A 23,296-nucleotide genomic window follows, 5' to 3' on the forward strand; every position below is an offset into this window, starting at 1 on the left:
TAAGGCACCAGGGTGACAGAAACTGTAAAACTGAATAATTCTGAGTCTGACAACATTAACCCCTCAATATTTGGATCATAGTACCATACTTCATATCTGCAGCTGGACAGAAGGTGACAGCTCCTCAGATGAGATGTGCAGCTCCCTTAACTTCAGTAGCCTGAAACACAGACAGCTGCATCTGAAATAATCACCTTAAGTTCCATTTACTATCAAGGGAAAGAGATAAACATCTCATGAAGCACAATCCATTTCATCTGAAAAAGTCCAAAATACGGCAAGAGAATGGCACTGGAGGGGAATATTTCTTGCTGTTTCTTGTAATGGCTGTCTAGAACAAATAGCCAACGTGGATGGCATAGATGAAATGATTTCCTTCTTTTTGTCTAGGGCGTACACCAGTACAGATTTATTTGTCCAAACTGCTGAGGAGGTCTGTGATGATTGGAAGAGCACTAGAAGTGCAGTTTAGAGATTCTGCAAAATGTAGTTGTTCTGTTCCTGCAAGAGACAGGACGCTTCAGGCTCCAGACAAGTCTTTCCTAAATTCTGTCCTAGTTTGAAGTGTATTTCTCGTTCCAATGCAAAGTCAATGCTTATTTTTAACTCTCTCAAGTGTTTCATCCATGTTGTAGCTAGGTCCTGCTGCTAACATAATTAAGATCTCTCACCCTGAGACCAGCTCTTCTCAGTGGTCTGTCACAGTCTGCTTTCAGCATGCCAGGTAACAGTGTGCTGGTCCTGCGATTCATTTGTCTCGTAGTTCTCTTCTTTCATTTATGCATGTAGAGGAGGATGCCCACCGTCCTTAAGCCAAACTGCACCATCACCGTGGTGAATCTGAGGGTGAGTCTCCATACTGTAGCTGTGGAACTCCTTGATAGCAGCTGCCAGAAGCATAATCTTGTTCTGCTCCTCTATCCCCTGGCTGTTGTATATGATAATAAAGATACTGCTTCAAGTGTGACCTGACACAGCTTACTGACCCAAGGAACTCTTTTATTATCTTATTAGTTCTTCAGAACTAATTTTTCACTGGATCAGCCAGTTGAACTGACTGCCTTGTGTTTACATTTCCTTTAGGCATGGATGGTATGCAGGAAGCGTTGGCCCATATTGGCAGGGGTACAGAACTCTTTCCATCCCTTCCACTGCATCTTTGCATCATCTTAAATGCAGAATGAAATAGAAATGACTTCAGTACCACTGTTCATCTGGGTGGCTATTGATCTGTGAGAACAGAAGGTTTTTAATGTACATAATTGTTGGTGTCCAGTTAATTGGGTTTAGTTTAGCTCTATAAATGAGTTTATATTGTTAAGAAAAGTCTTCGAAGTCTACTATCACTTGAGATAGAAAGATGTTACCAAAGTGGTGGGTCTCGCTTGCAGCTCTGCTATCGCGCTATTTTATGCTGTAGCATAGTATGCTTTTTGTTGTGTTGTTTTGTTGGTTTTTCCCTACAAATGAGAGTAAAAAAGCCACAAGATGGTGGTTCATGTAGGAGTTGCAGCGCTGCCCTGGCAAAGCAGGGCAAGCTCCCAAGCAGTAACCAAATTCAGAGTGACTACTGGAATTTTCCTTGCAGTTTCAGCTGCATGCTGCTCTTTAACTTCCTGTTCTAAAATAGCGAGGAATGTTGCTATCAGCATCTAGACATTTATTGCTTCCTTCCACAGCAGCGAGCGCAATTCACTTGCAGGCCTCAAAATACGCAGCTAGCCCCTAAAACTGATAGCACCTCAGTAGATGGATGGTTTTTAATGATTGCACCCATAATGCAGACCCTTTTGGCAACAGGAAACTTGCTAATGCAATTTAGTATTATCTTTCACAGCAGGAGTTCCCCTCAGGGAAAGACTAATGTTTATTGTAATGCTTCAATTTCATGAGGTGCCTTGAGAAAACGGAATTATTAGGAATCAGGAAGATGTTAAAATCTTAAAACCAGAGTGGGCAGTTTGACCTGGACTGGCAATTACCTGAAAGTGCATCTCTTCCTGAGATTCCTACTCTGTGTAGAATTTTCTGATTTTTTAAAATGATTTTTAATTTGCTTCCTGGTAGCAATCTTCAAAAATCAGAGTACTTCAGACATCTGAGCTTTAAGCACTCAAAATCACCGTTCCTGAAGGATTTGTCCTTACGGTAATACTGCACATACGAGTGGAAATGAAATGAGTCTGCGCAGATTTGCTGTATTCTGCTCCCACTTCATTGTCCCAATGCCAGAACAGCCAGCCACAAATTGATTCCACCAGCATTGGAGGAAGTATTATGTATGAAAAAGGAAATTATGTCTAAAGTTTGTGAAAGAGCCTTAACTCAGGATTTCCTGTACTTTTAGTTTTTGTGTTATTTAGGAATGAGAGTCAGCAACCCTAACACCATCTTAATGTAATTTTGTCTGCGTATGCTGGAATTTCCCTTGGTTTTTTGGAATGCAAGTGAAGTCAACACATGGACCCAGATGAAATGTAGTTGAAGAAAGATTTTTATTTAAGTAAATACTGTCAATTGTAAATGTTTACATTTTTGTTCATAGAAGAGAGATGAATAACGTATTTATATGCCAAACGCATCCTTCTCTACCAGCCAACAAGGAGTTCAAGCTCTTTCTGGCATCATCTACAGAGGAAAAAGAGCAGGGGAATTTCCTCTAAGAAACCTCTTTGGTCTAGTCCACCACCAGTTTCTATAGAGACAGTATTCTCAAAAATCATCCTCATTTATAGCTATAAATAACTCCCACAGTTCAGTGCAAAAGTAGAGCTTAGCCACAGAACATGCTGGGCATTAGTTGGCCATTATTTTTGGAGAAATGGAGAGCCAAGGTAGATCAAATGCTTGTGTGCAGTTGTCAATGAGAATTTTTATAACCATTGGAGGTGGAAAAGACATGCAGAAGCAGCTTGTTAATGACACCATTTCATTCTGAGAAGATTGCATCTGTTTCTGACATCTCAGGGACGAATACTACTGCAAAGTGAATGTGGAATTGCATGCTACATGCTAATGGGAGGGCAAGTACTACCTTAACCTGTCTTCCCATCCTGTTAGTACAGCCCCTGCACAGATTTCCTTTGGCATGTTGGTTTATGTTGCTTTGAAGCTCTGCAAAATCATTCATCTATTTTTCTTTATAATAACCACTTAAAAATATATATTGTCTCTGTCTTTCTGATGGGGAAACAAGTCCCAAGCAATAAAGAGTTTGATTTTTAAGGTACTTTGACATTTTGTTTAGAAGCTTAAAACTGTTCAAGTGCTTAAAGATGCAAGAAAACTATGTGAAAATGCAGACTCTAAGTGGAACATCACCTTATTCCCACTCTCTGTCTTGGTTTCCATGGGAAGGCAGTCTGTATGGAGACAGAGAGCCCTGGAGTGCATTGCTTTGCAGTCTAGACACGGCCATAGGCACCGAGTAAGGATATTTGAAAACACCAGGTGCCTAATTCCTATTATTCTCTGTGGCAAACAGGCCCTTAAGTGTCTCTGGAAAGCCTACTGACTACTTACCTGCATTCTTTAACAATTCTGCCTCTAATCACAGAAGTAGTCTGTGGCTGCCATACCAACGACTGGCATATTCTTTCTATACCTATGAAGACTTATTAGAATGGGGAGTAGACAGTTTTCCTGACTGGGCAAAAATGAGATGTGAACATTATGTCAGAAGGGACAGGGGCTTCAGGTAAGACTTAGGTACCAAGCAGTGTTTCCACAACTGAGTATTCAGCAAGTTAATGAACTGAGCTCTGTTATACTGTCCCCTGTATGCTGTCCTGTAAATCCTAACTGGTGCAAAATTTTTTTTGTGTTGGTTTCACCACAGCAAAATGCTTTAAATTGCTTTGCATATCCACAGTAAAATATTTTCATTGACAGATGCATTACAGCAAATGAAAAGTTATGGGGAAAATGTAAATGCTTAATTGAGGCAATATAAATTCAGTACATGCACTTTATGGTAGACATCATCAGTATATGTATGTGGATAAGTTCTACAGTTTGTTACATTTAAATGTATTAAACTAAGATTTGTTGTGAACAGCAAATTAAGAAAAAAAAATGCTGTCATTAGATATTGCTAATTTTCATAAAGCTGAAATAGAAATCAGAGGAAAGACATTCTTTTCTAGACACAGATAATGGGAAATTTTGATAGGCTTCCTTCAGGAAAATTTCACCACATTGAAAAAAGGAGTCTCACGTTTTGAAATTAATATAATCACCCATTTTGCCCAGAATTACGTATCACGTTGGAGACCAGAAGTCTTCACCTAAATTTCTGTGCAAGCATCTTCAATGCAGAGCACATCCAGGAAGTTAGGATGCTGAAGCAATATCTGAAATGGGTCATGTTTTACCCTATTATATTTGTTTACTTGGACTCAGACAGGAATGGCAACCGTCAGTGCAGCACAGAGATACCCAAATAAGAGTTATATTAGCTGGTTTGAATATGGGAATAATTTTGGCCATGGCATGGCAGTACAAATTAATTCACACCGCTTCTTAGCAGGGAAATTTAGCCTTCATGAGCTCCATGCTGCTGCAGTTTGTTTTTTTTTCTGGCATTCGAGTATCTCTTTTAACACCAGCTTGACAACACTGTGCTTGATTACAAAGTGCTGAAATCCAACTTTCATATCATGCTTTGTAACCTGAAAAGGTTTATTTGTTCTGTGTGAGTTATGTTTTATGGAGCACTCACAGTCGTGTTTCTCTGCAGTATGGTGTGGCTGTTTTGGATGCTGCTTCACTTAGGCAGTCATAGTTTTCAGCTACAAAAATAGCTATAACAGAATTCACTGTTTGCATAAGTAAATTGAAAACAACATATTACTGATGAAGTAGTACACAAATACTGCAGAATACACTGTTTGAAAAGCAAAAAAATATCCAGCTTAGTGTCTTTATGATAATATACCAACTAGTTCTGTGAATGGTAGAAGCCTTGTTTCTTGCAGATTTTTGCATCCTGGTTTGATTCCTGGGTGCCTAAGAAGGTCTCACCTCCAATTACCTAAGAGTGAAGTAATTCCATGGATAGGGATGTAGTAATGGCTGAACTCGTGCTATGTTCTTTCACTCAGCAAGTGTTTCTTTCTGTTTGCCTGTTTTCATGAAAAGGTCTTCATTTCTGTGATAACACCCTTCTGAAGGCATTGGCTGAAATAATCAGCAGACTCAAAATTCACACAGACAGTAAGAAATGGGTACACATATATGAACACATACTGTGTGTTACCTATGAACCTCTTACCTTAAAAAAACAGGGTAAGAACAGAAATACACATTAATGGATAGTAACAAACCCGAGAACAAATTAAAGCCTGGTTTGTTCAAGGCAGCAAATCACTGCCACCACTATTTTATAGGAGTCAAAGCTAAGCATTAACTAAATATCCATCACAATCTGTGAGTCAGATATGTCAGTGCCTGAAATGTTTCACGTGGAAATATTTTTACCAATACTGAAGATATTCATATAGTTTTCCTGTAGAATAATCTTTATAATTTTCAGCTGATCTCATCAGTTTAAATATTACCTAGAACTCTGTGGCTTTTTAATTATGCCTTTGCAGTTGTGATTAGTGTGTATGTAACCGTGGGAGGTCTTTCATCCTCATGTATTATTTTCTTCCAATTTCTAAGAAGTATGTTCCCGTTAATAGCATTTCCAGCTTTTTGTTCACAAAAGAATCATTTCCAGAATCGATACTGACACATTAACTGGGCAGTAACTTTCTCAGAATAGGCTGGGATCTAATCACCAGCTTGAATCATGAACCTGAGGAACAAGAGGCAGATGCCGTACTGCTTTACCACTCGAGCACAAATAAGAGCCACACTCCCACTGCAACCTCAGCATGTTCCAAAGGCAGCTGCCATGAAGGAGGGCAGAAAGATGAGATATATGGTTGTGCCAGTTCACTTGGTTTATCTGGGACTGAAGCGTGGCACATATTAAAATACTGGCAGGCCATGGCACCTTCAGGTGCAATAACAATCTAGCATAGATGAAGTAGTGTGGATAGGTAATAGAGGACACACTGGCCACCTCTCTGATGTAGTGAAATGCCCCAGCTCACCTTCTGTGTAGGGGTCCATAACAAATGCATGTGTTGTACTGATGCTCTGAGGCTAACTGTATGAGGTTCAGCAAGACCAAGAGCTGGGTCTTGCGCTTGGTTTACAACAATCCCATATAACACTGCAGACTTTGGACAGAGTGTCTGGAAAGCTACCCGTTGGAAAAGAACCTGGGCCTAGCAGTTGCTAGCTAGGCAAACATGAGCCAGCAGTGTGCCCAGGTAGCCAAGAAATCCAAGGTGTCGTAGCTTGTATCAGATATGGTGTAGCCATCAGGACCAGAGAAGGCATGGTCCCTCTGCACTGGGCTCTGGTGAGGCCGTGCCTCAATTACTATGCTCAGTTTTGGCCCCTCACTACAAGAAGGATGGTGTGGTACTGGAGTGTGTCCAAAGAAGGGCAACGAAGTAGATGAAGGATCCAGAAAATAAGTCTCATGAAAAGTGGCTGAGGGAACAGCAGTTATTAAGTCTGGAGAAAGGGAGGTTCAGAGGAGAATTTACCACACTTCACACCTACTTCAAATGAGATTGAGTGTGGGGGGGTCTGTTCTTCCAAGCAGCAAGCAGTAAGACAAGAAGAAATGGCCTCAAGTTGCACCAGGGAAAGTTTAGGTTCGATATTAGAAGAAATTTCTTCATTGAAAGGGTTGTGAAGCAAGGGGATAGTCCTTGAAGGTATTTAAAAGGCATGTAGAGTAGGTGCCTAGGAACCTGGTTTAGTGGTAGACTTGGCAGTTTTAGGCTAATGTCAGATTTGATGATTTAGGCAGATCTTTCAATCTTTTCCAACCTAAATAATTCTATTATTCTAAGTGGGACTGGTATAATTTTTCATCTTATTCCCTGAATTTCCAATATTCTGTCTTTTATAACAGAGTCTCTGTGGGCCACTCTTTTATTGGCTACAGGTGTCTCATATTGAAACAGGAGTTTCTAGGACAACTAGGTCAGATTAACTTCAGGTTCAACACCAGCACTGCACAAAACTTGTGCATAGATAATCTCTGGTAGAGGTTAAGGTGGCCTTAAAATAAAATTCAGTATCAAACTGAGTCAATACTTCAGCTCATGGCTTATGTCTTGCACCTCCCTTGTGCTAGCTGTGGCACTCTTGAGACTTGAACTGAGCAGACCAAACTCAGAAACCCAGGAAAAAAAAAAAATGGAAGCAAATTATTTTTTTTTTTCAACAGCTAGTGAGTTGAATCAGCACCAGGAAGGGGAATGACAAGGTGGCTAGAAGCAGGGTCAGGGAAGATAGCAGCAGGGAGCTGGATTGCCCCTTTGCTAGCCATGAATTTTATGGTTTTCCCTATCATATTATTTGACTATCAGATTCTAGGTATTATGGCAATGAAAGACATTTAGCAGGAAGAGGGAAAGCAAAAGCTGATAAATAAATGGGTGGCTGAACAGCAGACACAAATGAGGCTTTCTTTGGATTTGTATCTCAGGATTGGTCTTAGATGTGGAGTTTTGTGCGCACATTTCCCCTTTCCTTCAAGTGAGGGATTTATAAGAGTCTGTCTTTCTTGCTTTGTGAAATCTTTGTTACAAACTTTGCAGGAACCTAAAATCTGTCAAAAATATCTGTCTCTATGCAAAACTTCATTGAAATAAATCCTCTAAGTTCTTACAGGACACTAATAGACAAAAAGCATACCAACTGAGACAGTAAATAAAACAGCATAGGACATATTTTCTTAGAAAGAGAAAGGAAAGTGTCACATCATAATGTTCTATTTAAAAAATATATATATATAGGATCAAGAAAAAATACTACAATGTCAAAATTGAAAAAGAAAAAAAAAATTGCAATTTTATAAATCATTAGTCAAAATATACTGACCAACATTCTAACACTACAGTTCAACATATATTTCACACCTTTGTGGATGTCAGGGCCTCACAGAGAGCACAAGCACATAATTTACTCATACATTAAGTGTAAGGAACAGAAATAATGTGCATACCTTTTCAGGCAGGCAGCTTAGTAAAGATAACCGGAGATGCAATTCCACCAAGGGCCTGTCACCATATGGGTTGTAATTCTAATTTACAGCAGCAATAGCACACCCTGCATGAGCCTCACTTGGTTCAATAACATTCTATTATTTCTAAGAGCTGCACAGCAAACCTTTATCAATCTCCCAATACTAAATATATCAGGATGTGACAATCACCCCTTTCCTTATGGATTAAATAACGATTTGAAATGTCATATTTGGATGTAGTGAGCAATATGCCTGCTGCCAACCATTGACAGCAAACCACAGTAGTTAATATGACTCTATGAAACATTTGAAAGCAGGCAAGTTTGCAGTATGAGCATAAAGCATATTGTAGGCTTCACTTACGTATTTCAGCAAATGGATCATATATACCTATTAATATTTCAAGTTATTTTTATTTAAAAATATATTTGCACATGGTAAAAACTAGATAAAGGAATGCTTAGACACCCTCTTGTTAATGAATTACCCTCAATTGAAATTCCTCTCACAAATATCCTTACACAGAGGAAACATTTTTCCCCTCATAAACTTCACTCCCATTAGAGAACATTTTATATCTTGCCTGCAAAACAGAAAGATATTTTCAAAGCCTCACAAGCTCTTTCTGATTAAGGTAAACAGTGTAATTACCTATCTAAATATTTAGTGTGCTTTCAGTAGGCTGAGTGACAGTTCTCACACTTAACAGACTTTATTTTACCTGTCCACCTGGCCTAGATCATGAGCTATACTTCAAATTCTTCATGAGCAAAAGCTAGTCATTTAAATGCAAATTATCTATGCCCATGAATTGGGAAATAAGCTCTGAGGTTCTTCCCCAAATTCTACATTTACTGCTTAGAAGTTGGGGTTTTTTAAAGGTTTTTCCTGCTTGGGTGTTTTTTTGAGAGTCACTAAGGACAAATATAAAAGCAGTGTCAGCTTCAGACATTGGGTTTTATCCAGGTAGGGTATGCTTAGCTGGGAATTGTATGTATCACCTGGGGCTAGAATGGATGTTTTGTACCAGAGAATGTCCCAGAAAAAAAAAAGAGAAAAAAAAGAAATACAGTTCTGTAGGTACAGGTTATTATGGCAGAAGGGTTGGACATACAGATGCCAATCGAGAGATGACCTTTCCTCATGCTGACAAAGATTTCCCTGGCTCCATTCATGTCCTAATGAATTTGCTTTTCTACAGATGCCCTGATGTTTGCAGTGACCAAGCCTTGTGTTTCTTCATATTCATAACAGAAATGGCATCATTAGTTTAAGCAGTAGCAGTCCTTCAGTGGAGGTTAGTGTGCTCAAAACAAAGACAGCAAAAGAGAATGGATTTACATGTCTCAGCCAATTCTCTACAGAATCTGGTGCAGGGTTGGTAACTTCAGGGAGAGAGGTGGAACACAGAGCTGGGGGCAGTAATTTCTTAAACTGCAAAAGCAAAAGCTAGATTTGTCAGAGCTTGTTTGACCATGCTCTAACTACCCTTTTTGAAGTGCACAACTAAGCTGAGACAGTGCTGCCCATTAAAAAATGCCTTTGAAGATACCTTTGAAAACAAAGCCAAGTCGATTATATGACTATACATTTGTGTGAAAAAATAGCTGATTTCATCTCTGAAATTACAGGAGAATCTCAACTGTAAATACTTACGTGTATCAGAAACAAATATTGCTTTGACAAAAAAAAAAACCAACATATGTATGTCCTCCAGACTGCTAAGAGATCTGGTCCTTTGGATTATAGGCCACCAACTAAAATTCATCATAAGTCAGTAACAAGATCCCTGAGGAAATTCAGCTGATCTGCTGATTTTCTATGACCCAACATGAAACAAGCTAGTAATTTCCATTCAGGGACTAATAGGTAGATATTGCCAGCACCAGATTCTTCCTTTCAGCCCCAAATAAACAAAGTACCACTTGCTATTTTTGTGTGAAGCAAAAACTATATTTCTCATCTTAACGTTTTCTTTGTCCTTTGTGGAAGTCTTTTCATGGTGAAAAGATGAAAAGACATCATTGGTTCTGTGCAGAAAGTTCTTGTTCCATAAATGAATAATTCAATTTTCAATCCTGTTAATCCATTGCCTTTCAGGAGCATTAAATTAAGTTTCAATTAAGTATTTCTGAAGTTATTTGACTGTTTATCTTCTTGTTTTCTACTCCATTAAACCACACCACCTATAGAAATGCTTAGAAAGACAATTTCTAAGTGCCAGGTTCTATTTTGAATTACTGGAGAACTGTTGGGCACAAACGGAAACAAAATTTTAAATCTATTTATTTATTTATTGGTCTTTTTAAAGAAGTTATTGGGTATTTTTTTCAGCTTCCTCACACTATAAATAGGCACACACCTTTTCAAAATCTCTCAAAAGTAGTAATGTTCTCTACGTAAACGTTAATCAGCTTAAGCAGTGTATCATCCTCATGTCCCTTTAATGAGATTAAGCTCTTCTTGCTGAGTGCAAGGTTTCCTGCAGTGCTCCATTCTTCTTGCTGTTTCTATCAGAGGAAGACCCCACCCTTCCTGTGTCAAGTATTTTGCAAACACATAAAAAAGGTAATACCTGCCCTGACAGAAAAATTCCCTTCACTGGCTCTCTTAACATCGTAGGGCAAGGTTCTCTGTACCTCCTGAAGCAACAGATTGACTAAAGATACCAAAATCTGGAAGTACCTTTCCTGGCATGTCTCTCCTCTTTCTTCAGGACCACCGATGACACTAAATGCTTGTAAACCAAGACTCAAAATATAAGAAGTACGAGTATGCCTACCTATTTTAGCACATCAAAGGTTGACTGCTCACTCTGTTTCCTTGATCCACTGCGCCATCTTTACCTACCCCTGTCACCTTCTCAGTTGTGCCACGACCACTGTTTCTGGAGGTGTAAGGTGACCGAGTCAATGAATTTTATTTTAGTTAAATGCAACCTTCTCCAGAGCTCTTTTGCCAGGTGGCATCGCACAGCCTCACAAAGACAGTATCAGCACAAGCGTGTGGTGCAAGGTCGCAGGGAGAAGCTGTGGATGCCTAGATTATTGCTATGGCTGAAGAAATGTCAAGTCCCCTCGTACTATTCCCTAACACTGTCTGTCTTCAAAATAGAGCAGAGTATGAAATTCTCAGACTTTAATTCGCTATGCCTTTAAGTAAAACTGGCAACCAGATGTAACAATTTTCTAATGAGTTTAAGAGAAAGAATGCAAGTATGATGAAGCGCATCCATATTAATTCTGCAGTATGTGTGTGTGCATCTGTGTACACGCATGCATATACACAGAGAGCAGTCTAATTCTTAGCCATTAGCTAAGAATTAGTTCTCTGCTGATCACTCTGAAGGGCTACAATGCAAGCAAGGCTTTATGCTCTACTGTTTCTCTGTGCCCTTGGATGTCTTGTAGTAGGAAAAGGAAAAAAGAACATGGAGAAAATGTTGCTGCTTTGTCTCCTCAGCTGATGGTTTTAGGAATATGTGAAACAGTCTGTTTCCAAAGGCTGCAGCCATGGTTCCGCTCCCTGCTCTGCCTTTGGAAAACTGAGTAATCTTTGGAAAATGTTGGTGAAACGATCGAGATGTCCAGGAGGCAGTTACTGTGGTGATCTCTGCCCACAGCAGGAGATCTCTCTATCTCCCTCCCCATCCCTAGTCTTGCTGCTTGCACTGTCACCACTCAGTAGGATTCCATCCTCATGCTTTACCCTGCCTCCTTCCCTCTCCTCAGGTAGGTGTAACAGAGCTGAATGTTCTTCTCTAAACCTCTTCTTTCTAAGTTAATTCTCTTTAGTCCAGGAAAAGCAGTGATGAAAAGTACTGACTCCCTTTGTTGAGGTAACAATTAGTATTCTGAGACCATCTCTTAGATGCTGATGACGTACAAGCATATCTGCATAAGGAAAAAATAATATTTGCAAGAAATCTCACGCTCAGATCTTTAACACACATAGTTTGACATGCTTAAGCACTTTCCTCCATTTTCACAGGTATCGAGGAACCTTGTGCTAGAGCAAGGAAGGCAGTGAAGCTTGAACTAAAGATCTGAAGCGCTTTGCTGTGTCATCTATCTTCATTGTCCTTTCTGGGAGCCACAGAAATGGTACACACCCGATCTGGGAACCAGAAACACCTAGCAACTGCAGCCTGAATGAGGGCTTGAAAAAATGCTCTGCCATTTCATTTATCTTCTCTGTCCCTCCTGGCAACCAGAGAAACAGTGGCTGAAGGCACACCCCACCCAGAAACCAGAGACAGCAATGCTGTACCCTGAGCAGAAGCCTGAAAGCAAGCCATTCCATTCATCCCCTGCTTCCTGTCTGCAGCACTGTACCTGGCACAGGAGTCACTTAGGTAAACAAATGCCATCATGGTCCCCGTAACTGAAAAATGACGTAAGCTTTCCATACTGATGAGAAACACAGTCTGCCTCCATGTCCACAGGGCAGCCTGTGCTTCCCATTTGGGCACGAGCCAAGTTGTAACCTTGTCTCACTGCACGGGTCTGTATAAATGCACCCCATTTGTGGTCTGTCGGAAATCTAGGTTGTGTGCAACCAATTACATCGGTAATTAAAGAAGCAACAAACATTTCATTATGCACTTTGGGTGGGAGAGAACAAATGTACTCCCTCCAAACATCCTGTTAAAAGCACATTGGTCTGCTCAAGCATATCATCAGGCATGAAGTCTAATCAGCTGACACTTTATTTATTTTCAGAATATGCAAACTAAGACGATGGAACTTCTAGAAATTTTCAAGGAGAAAATATAAGGTAAAGAGATATTTTTCCTCTAATAAAAGCAAAGTCTTGGGCTCAAGTAGATAGTGTACTAAAATACAGATTAAAATGCAATTGTACTTTTCCAGACAAGTAACAGAAGTCAATGGATTTGAAGCTTAGTGTTCATTCCTCACTTCACCAAGACTAATATTTGGAATAGAACATAAACTACTTTCTGAATACAGGGATGGACTTCCATCATATTATTCAGAAAAACTAGCATCTTAGCCTATGATTCCTCGCATAGTAGTAGTTCTGGACTTGTTTTATTTCAGAAATTATTTATTTTTATTTAGTTTACTGTTTAATAAACTTACATGTCATTACTTTCAGAAGATTTATTTTGGCTTTATTTTTACTATTCATTTCAATTTTCCTATATTTGTATATATCTCTAATTTAGCATTAGACTATGAAAATAAATCACTGTATATTTCTACTGTATACTTACTAGTGCCTTCTTTCCTTGAGCTGGTAACGTTATGTAATGCATAAACAAAGGAAGAGGGCACAAAATCAGACTGACAGCACAGCTGTTTTCCAATATTTAAGATGGGACCAGCAAACCATCTTTAGTTCCAATGGTCTGCAAGCACTGAAACCAAGAATTAATTTGGTGACAGTGAAAATGCAATTCATTTTATCATGTACTGAAAAGATCTACCAGTCCACATTGTGTAACTTGCTGATAGGGATCAGAGGTTGTCCATCACACCATCTGCCTTTCATTCAGCAGGCTTCCAATTTCCTACAGACAGTAGAACAGCTGGGAACAAGCCAGCCTGGAGGCGTAGAGCTGGGTGCTGTCAGCATATTGCTAGCATTGTAGCTCAGGGCATTGCACATTCTTTCCCAGAAGTCTTGTTGAAGTGCTCTTGAATAGGAGTGGTGAAAGGTCATGAGTAAAAGGAGTAGCTGCAGGTCTGCCAGGAATGATCAAAGCCATCTTAAAGTGTAAGTGTTTGTCCCTGTGAGGTCTCACAGCCAGGTCTGCAAAACCTCCTTCCTAATCAGTGGCATTGAAAGCAGCAAACATGTTGAGTATTATTAGCATGATGCTTCTGACTGAATTAACGACAACAGTAGAAAAGTCCTTGTGTGGCTTCCATCATGTTAAGATGCTTGTTAGAGTCTCTAATGGAATAAAAAGAAAAGATTTGTAAAAAATTGCCTTTTCAAGTTCCTTTTATCAATATTGGCAAACAAATCAGTTTCTCACAAAGACATTTTTAATTTAATTTCAAAACCAGATTGGAAACATAATAGTTCATTAGAGTTTACAAGTCTTGAAAGATTTTGACAAGTCTTTCCAAGATTTTTAATTAGAAATGCTCAGAAAACTGCAAAATGTGAAATGAGTGAATTTCAAATATTTCCAAAGCGAGAACAAAAATGTTTTGAAATTTCTGATAAGCATGTTTACAGCTTTTGATAAATTCTAATACTGAAGTTTGGTCTCCTAGAAGGACCTTGGTCTGCTCCTGTGCATTTTGCTGACATTTTATCCTCAGGTCAGTGGTTCCATTGTTTCTGTGGCTGAGACAACTGGAAATTGGAAACCCATTTGTCAAGTTGCTTACTAGAATAAAAATACAAGGAAGCTTCTATAGCCAGTCTTTGCATCTTCCCAGTGAAAGTGAGCTTATTGATTTCTCCATGGAAGTGAATGCCAAAGAAGAGCATTGTCCAGTGGTTAAAGTACAAGATTGGAAGCGAAAGTAAATGTTTTCTCCTCTTAGGCATGCCATTAGCTAAGTGAGCAAGTATTTAGCAAAGATAGTATGTCCATTCTTTGTTATGCCTACCCGCAAAACTTCACTATATCCATGTATATTGCAGGCTGTGAAATGCCTGGACATACATGTGAAGCTGTTGCAAAGTATTCCTTTGCTTAAGGAAATAACGTTTGTAAGGCTGAGATTTCTTTCATTTTACATTTACTTTTTCACTTGATCACTTTAAATTTGACACAGATTTAAAAGCACTTGTAGTTAGTAAATTACTGAAATTTCCTGCAAATTGTGATATAAGTCCTGAGAGATCCAAATTGGCACTGCAGTTCCCTTCTCACTGCACCTTCTGGGAAATACTGCAGTATAATCCAAAGTGTTACCTCTTCTGTTTTTCCTGCTGCAGAACTATTGTGAGCATCATATCTAATCTATCCATAAATTGAGCAGCAAGTCAGCCTCTGAATGTGCTGTTTCTTCCTAGCTTATAAACATTTATAGGAGAAAGCTATGGAATCTGTGGGGATGCAGAGGGAGAACTCAGGGGAGTTAATTAAGGGAGCTGGGATTTCTGTCCTTGTTTCTGAAAGGGAACAGTTGCACGAGAGAGCAGAGTTCACTGATTCTCTGTTTATGGAATAGCTTATTGTTATTCATAGATAATGATCTATCAATAACATTAAATTCAAAATCAATGTCTTTATGCTGTCTTGTTCTTATAGGACTAGATGAAAGCCTTTGTGTTGAAGTAAAGTCCTCTTCAAAAATGTTTTTTGCATGTAATCTTTTCTAGTTTGTGTCTGGAGCTCTGACTGCAGTTACCGCATTTCATGTAAGTGGGCAGTAATCTCCAGTAGAAAAGTGGCAGTTCATTAGATGACGTTACTTACCTTAGTAAAGTTTACCCTGAGAAAAAGACGATGTTTTAGGGACAACATACCGAGAAAGTGACTCCAATTTAATTTAAGATAATGCAAAATTTGTGTAAATACTAGTTTGATTTACTGTGATTTTAGTATATTTTAAATCACTTGGGACCAGCGTGTATCTGAACAAAATGTAGTGTCCATGTAGTAGTTTGCACTCAGCTAAAGTCTAAACTCACTGTCTAAGCAGTGAAGCTTTTTAGCATGTACAAATACTTTGGATTTTCTGGCAAATGATCTAGAACAATTAAACATCTTGCCTAAATTTGTCCCTCTTGAAAACGAAAAGTAAATTAATGTCAAAGGAGCTATTTGTTAATCTTTAAACATGAGATAAGGTACAGGAGAGGTACAGTGCTAAATAAATGAGTTGTTATAATTTGGTTTGTTTGCTTATTCCAGGGTGCAGAGGAGGGAGGAGCAGATAGGACATAGAACATTATTTTAGTAATGATACTTCTGATTTTTTGAATTGTCCTTATTTCCATTTAAATTTCTCTGACTATTTTGATCATAATAGTTCAAGCATTTTAGATGTATTCCCTGGCTGTTGCTGCTTATGTTAAAATATTCTGAAAATACACTAAACTATAGGGTAGAAGTTGAAAACTTAAAAACTGAAGCACATCTTTGTATTTCAGCACAAACCCAGGCAATAAATTTTAACACTAGAGTCACAACATCTTAGTCTGATGACAGTGAAAGACAGTGAAATAACATCTTAATTACAATCTCTTGAATTTAGCAATTATGATATTACTATTGCATTTTTTTAAATTTATTTTTTGTAAACTGTTGAATATTCGGTACCAGCTCAGGCATAAATGAATCTTATCTTGTTTTCTGTTATTTTCCTATTCTTGTACTACTACCTATATGGTATCCTTTCATAGCTGCATAGAAATGTATGTGGTTCCATCTCAATCAAATTTTCTCTTGGAATTTACGTTGCATATTTTATTTTATTTTTTCTCATCACCTCACAATATGAATGAAGCAGCTGCTTTCCTAATAGCCTTATGAGAGACTTATGAGTAAAAGAATGTTGTTGTTAGGTCACATTAAGAATGAAGATCTAGAGAAATTAAACATTTTGGGTCACCTACAGTCTCCACGCTTGCCCTTGTTGTTTATCTCTACCCAGCTCTCCACCTTGTTCAGGTCTTGCTGAACTCCTAGATTTGTATCATCCTTAAACTTGTTGAGGGTGCATTCTGTTCCTTCATCCAGTTCACTGATGAAGACCAAAACCAGTATCAAGCCCTGGGAAACACCACTAGCTGCAGGCCTCCAACTAGACTCTGTGCCACTGATCACAATCCTCTGAGCTATGCCAGACAGCCACTACTCAGTCCATCTCACTATCCACTCATCTGTCCCACACTTCCTAAGCTTATCTATGTGGATGTTATGGAAGGCAGCATCAAAAGCCTTGCTGAAGTCCAGATAGATAACATCCACTGCTCTGCTATCATCTACTCAATGGGTGATGATATCATAAAAGGCTACCAAACTGGTCAAACGTGATTTCCTCTTGGTGGACTCATCTCGACTGCTCCTGATAACATTCTTCTCTTTCATTTGCTTGGAGATGGCATCCAAAATAATGTGTCCCATCACCTTTTCAGGGACAGAGTTAATGCTGATTGGTGTGTAGTTTCCTGGCTCCTCCTTCTTGTCCTGTTTGAAGACTGAAGTGACATTGGCTTTTTTCCAGTCCTCAGACATCTCTCTCATTCTCCATGATCTGTCAAAGCAGTCAGCAATCACTTCCTCCAAATCCCTCAGCGCTCATGAGTGAATCATGGGCAGACTATAGATTTGGTTGCATCAAACCGCCTAGATAACCACTGACCAGGTCCTCCTAGATCAAGGGGAAGTCCTCCTTTCCCCAGAATCTCTTACCTTCAGGGCCTGGGATTCCCAAGGGACAGTCTTAGCAGTAAAGAGTGAAGCAAAGAAGACATTCAGTAACTCCACCTTCCCAGTGGCCTCACAGCAGCCACATCATTCAGCAGCATACCCATATTTTCACTAGTCTCCCTCTTGCTACTGACATACTTAAAGAAGTCTTTGACCTCCTTTGACAGAATAAATCCAAGTGTACCTTAACCTTTCTTGTCACATCCCTGTGTGCTTTAAGAATGATTCTATATTCCTAAGAATAGGCCAGATCCCCTTTCCACATTCCTTTGACTTTCTTCTTCCATTTGAGTTTATCTCTCAACTTCATCTCCTTGCTCATCCATCTGGATCTCCTGCCACTTTTTCCTGATTTCTTACTCTGAGAGTTGCACCAATCTGGAGCTTGGAAGAAGTGGTACTTGAATGTCAACCTATTCTTTGGGCTCCTTTACTTTCCAATGCTCTAAGCCACGGGATACCTCCAAGTAAATCCTTAATGAAGTCAAAGTTGTCTCTCCTTAAGTGCACCTGTTGCCTTTTTTCTTCTATATAAGGTCCTGAACTCAACTATCTCATCCTAGTACCACTACCACCATATTCTATAATTCTCTGGCATGAAGCTGCATCAGAGGAGATTCAAATTGGATGTTAGGAAAGAATTCCTCACTGAGAAGGTGGTCAAGGACTAGAACAGGCTTCTCAGGGTAGTGCTCATGACATGAAGCCTGCTGGAGTTCAAGAAGTGTTTGGACAAGGCTCTCAGATATATGGTCTGAAAGTTGTGTGGTTCTGTGTAGGGATAGGAGTTTGACTCTATGATCCTTGATCCTTTCAGTATTCTTATAACTCAGCTATTCTGTGATTCTGTGATTCTATGAACTCAGTACAGAATTTCAGAGGAAACTGTATTTATGTCTCACAGCCCAAATCTTAACAGCCAAGCCTTTTAGTTGCCCTTAACCAGCCAGTCTCTGTTCCCATAAGAAGTACAGCCCTCTTTCTCAATGCTGGTTCATTGCCTAGGTGTATTCCCCACACTCAGTGTATTTCTCCTTTGCTTGGAGGGAATGGAAAAGGCGGAGAGAAGGATGGACATCTAGCACTGACACACTAGGCTAACACAATATGGCTTTGGCTCCCTCTCACTGACTTGGAGAAAATGTTACACACTTTGCATGAGAATTTTGGGAAAAGAGGAGAGAAGAGGCAAAAGTCAGTTGTATTTTCTTGAGGCACTCCTCCATGTATTTAGGCCCTCAGGATTTGCCTGGCATAGTCGTCCTTCACTGGGGAGCAGTTTCAGGAGCAAACTGGCACCTACAGATACTTTGGGACAATTGTATTCCTGCAGTTACAGTGCATTTCCTTCTCAGTATCAATAATATCTAAAACTGATTGAGGAAATATTTTTTTAAATATATTTTTTAAAATTACTTTGAAATGCTTATTTATTTTTAATGTTCATTTTTAGTGGATGGTTTTTTATAAGGTTTAGTGATTAAATCTAATTATTCTAACTGCTTTTCTCTTTAATTTCCCCCAAATTGCAATGTAAATAGCATTGTTTCTGGGGATTTGATTTCTTTTTAACTTCTAGTTATTTTGATCAGCAGGACTGCTGGGATTCTCCGCCTTTAATAACATGACTTGATTACCTTTGATAATGTAGCTTGAGTTCAGAAATAGCACCCATGTCCTCATCAGGAGGGATGTGAAAAAATAATTTTTCTTGCCTGAGCCTTATCTGGTGATCTCTTATTCTCTTAACAGACAAGTGTGAAACACCTGAAGATTAACCTGCAGTAAAAGTTCTCCATTTCAGATAATATTTAGCCTCTTACCAATTTATCTTGATGCCTCTATTAGCACATCATATTTTAATTGTCTTTCAGCAAATAGTTACTATTTCATTCCCTGGGCAGTGTTTTTTCCAAGGTTGCTAACCATATGCAATTACATCATCTATCAATCCTCATTTTTTTCCTTCTCTCTCCTGTAAGTTAGAAATTTTTGTCAAAATCAATCATTTTTGACAGTCTGCATGCAGCACAGTGTGTTCTGCTTTCCATACTGGTGGGTTAGTACTCATAGACGTGCTGTGTGTAGGGAACTGTGTAGGACAAACAGAAAGCATTGCTGGGTCTTTATGGGATTTAGCAGTTTTACAGTGAGAGTGTGAAGTAAGGGAGAATTTTCTCTTAGATTATTGTGTTATTTAGATATACTTTGTAGGACAGACGCTCATACAGATATATAAATTCATAAATATGTGTATTTTTATCTTGCAATTGGAAGCACTTATATGTGATGCACGCAAATCACAATTTAAATATGTTTTCCATGATGGTGATTTCCCAATACAAGAAGGTGGCATAAACTGGTAAATCTTTTTAACAGAGAATAAAATAAAGCAGATTTTTGCTATCAGATTGACCCAAGCTTGTAGCAGTGGTATTTACTGGAACAAGACGCACCCTATCCTCTTTGAGTCTTTTGATGATATGGGCCAGTCTGGATTATGAGAAATTTGTTTAGTTTTCTTGACTTGGAAAAACAAGTACAGTGCAGGCACAGGAGTATATAAAGGAATACCAACTAAAATTCTGAAATGCAGTGGCTCTGCCCTGTCTCATTTCTGCTTGCAGAGCTACAGTAACATCCAAGAGATTACAAAAAGTGATCAAAAAGAGAAGTTTTCAAACCCTACGGCAAGATTTTATGGAGCCTATTTGTAGGAGCTTTGTTGCACCATCTGACCTAGAAATATTTTCCCACCCATTGCTGACCAGTAGCTTGAAGTTGTGACTGTGTCCATGGAGCACAATTTGGTGCTATGCAAAAATATCCAGGCCCACTCACATGTGGTGACAGTGTGGCTTAATGAGAACAATGCACAGGGAACTTTGGGTAGCAATGTAGATATATCCCTATTAGTAGAGAGCAGCTTGAATATCCTTTTTCCTGTATTACAGATTTGCTATTGTATCTCAAATGTGTAATTGATTGAGCAAAAGAGTTGGGAAATTTGATTTTAAAGTGAATTAGTTGAGATTTTGGTAAGAGTGTAGCTGTGGCAATCTAGGATGCTGGTGGACTAAAGATGCCAGGAGCTGGGCATCCTGGGGAATTTCAGTTTCATTTGGGATATTATCTTGTAATGTGATGACTAGATTACTGTGATCCTCATCTGCATTGAGCTGAATGGCTTCATGGCTGAAACTGTGACGTGACACATGACACAAGTGAAAGCTGGATGGGCTGATAAGGTTCAGTAGCAATTTTGGTTTGGATGATCTCCTTGATTAAGAGTGATATCTTCAGTAATGTTTTGGTCAAATTTTAACAGCAATTCCCACTCTTATTGACAAGCTTGATGCTTTCTACAGGAGGAAGATGGAGCTGAGATTTATCTCTAAGATCAGCACTGACTCAGCCAAGACCAAAAGTACTAATGCATTGCTAATAACATGTCAAAGAAAAGGAATTCACAGAGAATGGCTAAAACTTAAGACAGGAAATGCCAGCAGATGGGGTAATCTATGGTAAACTTATGAATTCAGTCCCTCCAAAAGGCAGATTTAAGAAAGCGAAGTAACTGAAGAGTTTTCCAATTTCAGAACTGATCTCTTAGACAGCTGCAACTAAGTAATATTATTAAAACGGAGTGAAAACTGCAATGGTTTAATTACATTGGTAATATCACATTACAAGAATTCTGAAAACCTATTGTAATCAGTGACAGGAGAAAAAAAGAGTGACCATGTTGTGAACCCTTCCTGCACTGCGGTCAGAACTTCTGCAGCACTCTCTCTTCTTTACATTTTGTCTTGAGAGGGATTTTTTCTCCCACTCTTTCTCAGATCTCCTGTTTTCTTGTTGCTACCTTTTTGTCTAGCTCCGTGTTCATTTTATGGCTGCCTAACATCTTGTTCCAGAAATGTACTTGTGTTTCCCACAAATCATTTGAGGAGTATCAGCATCATAATCACTACTGCATTAAGCAATATTATTTTTACAAAAACAGAATAAGGATCTTATTTTTTTGAGTTTATTATATATTGAAATGTACGATATTATTGCCAAGTTTTTGTGTTTTATTTAAAAATCGTATCAAATACTCTTTTTTTTTTTCCTATTTGGCTTTTAAGCAGTCTTTCCCCCCCCTTTCTTTTTTTTTTTTCTTTTTTTTTTTTTTGTACTGTACATATTTAGTTCTCTTTTATTTTTCACTTACATGTAGACTTTAACATGCTATCATTAACAGTAAAGTATGTATACTGCAAGGCTTTGCCAAAAGCCAGGAGACAAATCGGAAGAGATTATTTACTTTTTTTGTACCATGCATATGTTTCATAACAGGCTGACAGGATTTTGGAAACCTGAGGATCTCTTTTGAGATGAATAATGTAATTGAGAAGTCTCTCTCCACTTATTTCCTGCGCAAGATTAATGAATGGCAAAGATTTCTCATTCTAATTCTTTCAGCTCAATCACAGAACTCTGAATTTATAACACAAGCAGATTATACTCCAGTAGCTTTTGGCTTCATAGAAAGCATGGTCAGAAACAAAGCTGAAGTAGGTGCACAGTAAGTGCTCAGTTCCTAGCCGTAAAAAAGCCACACGGCTTTCCAGTTCTGGTTCTCCAGCCCAGATGAGCACAAAGGAATGTGGGTGGAACTCGCCCTCCTGCCAAGGCTATTACCTAAGCCCTATTTTGATTGGGATTTACGTGGTGCACAGGCTGTGCGCTGCACAAGTGGGAATGGAAAAATCACAGAGGCCTCTGTAGATCTTCCTTCAAAGCAGAGCTGTAGGACAGTGTGTATTTATTTCCATGGCCAGGAGGCAAAGATGTCTCCATCCCAGAACAAAGATCAGCGGTCGGGGGACTGCTTTGTGCCCCTTCTGCCATGAGGCTGGAGGAAATGGTGCAACCACATCTTGCTCATTCCTGCCTGATTGGCACAGAGATGGACTCTAGGAAAAGGAAATCCCAGGTTTGCTTTTTCTCAGCAGTTGTAGCCTAAAAAGGTGTGTCTGCATTTTAATGTAATTCTTAATGAATGCCAGAAAGTTTTAATGCTACTTTGCAAAAGATTAAAAGAGAATGTCCAAAGGGGATAATGTAAGCATAGAAGGGTTATATTTTAGTAAAATTAATCCTACCTAGAAAGGAGCCCTGTAACAATGTCCATCTGGACAAATCCAATTTAATTGTCTGAGAAGCAGCATTAAATTTACTCATTGAGAGTGGAAAATCAGTAAAATCCTCCTTGTGTTAGGTGAATGAAAATACTTGGAGATACTAACTGCAAAATGCTTCAATTCTAGGAAAGAGGATCTTACATCCCAAGGTTTTAAACAGAAGCTGATAGGCGAAGAGTGCAAGACAGTCTCTGAGACTTTATCTCAGAAACTGGGGATGAACTGGAGAATCAGGGAGAAAGGGGTAGAAAAGGTAAAGAAGGCACTTTTGGCATGCATCTCCTGCAGAAAAATAGTAAAATTATGGTGAAAATCCACTGTTGAAGTACCTGGTTAGAAGCTCCTTGATTCCACTATAAGAGAAAAAATACTCTCATCCAAACAGATTGTTATACATACCCATAATTTTTAGAACAGGCTCCATTATAGATGCTGAGGCAAATAGCTCTGTCTCATGAACTCTGTCTCCTCTTTTTTTTTTTCTTTTTTTTTTTTTTTTTTTTTTTTTTTTTTTTAATGCAAGGAAATAAGGAAACGTTGGTTCTTGCCAAGGAAAGGGGTTAGTCAGCTGAAAATGAAATTCTCCCTGCTGTGCCCTCACATGTTGCTGCTTGTACAGCTGAAGCACCTGTGCTCTGAGCAACC

General features: G+C 38.9%; 1 long non-coding RNA gene across 1 annotated transcript in view; it reads left to right on the forward strand.

Annotated features, from left to right (window-relative positions):
- LOC128087736 (uncharacterized) overlaps window positions 1–23,296 on the forward strand; it is a 170,066-nt gene that overhangs the window by 119,517 nt on the left and 27,253 nt on the right. The window contains exons 3-4 of the long non-coding RNA XR_008209969.1: window positions 12,089–12,452; window positions 12,820–12,874. This is a non-coding gene — a long non-coding RNA (uncharacterized LOC128087736). The remainder of the gene's footprint in view (window positions 1–12,088; window positions 12,453–12,819; window positions 12,875–23,296) is intronic.

This window comes from Tympanuchus pallidicinctus, unplaced genomic scaffold (genome assembly GCF_026119805.1).
Source record: "Tympanuchus pallidicinctus isolate F22 unplaced genomic scaffold, pur_lepc_1.0 scaffold31, whole genome shotgun sequence".
NCBI lineage: Eukaryota > Metazoa > Chordata > Aves > Galliformes > Phasianidae > Tympanuchus > Tympanuchus pallidicinctus.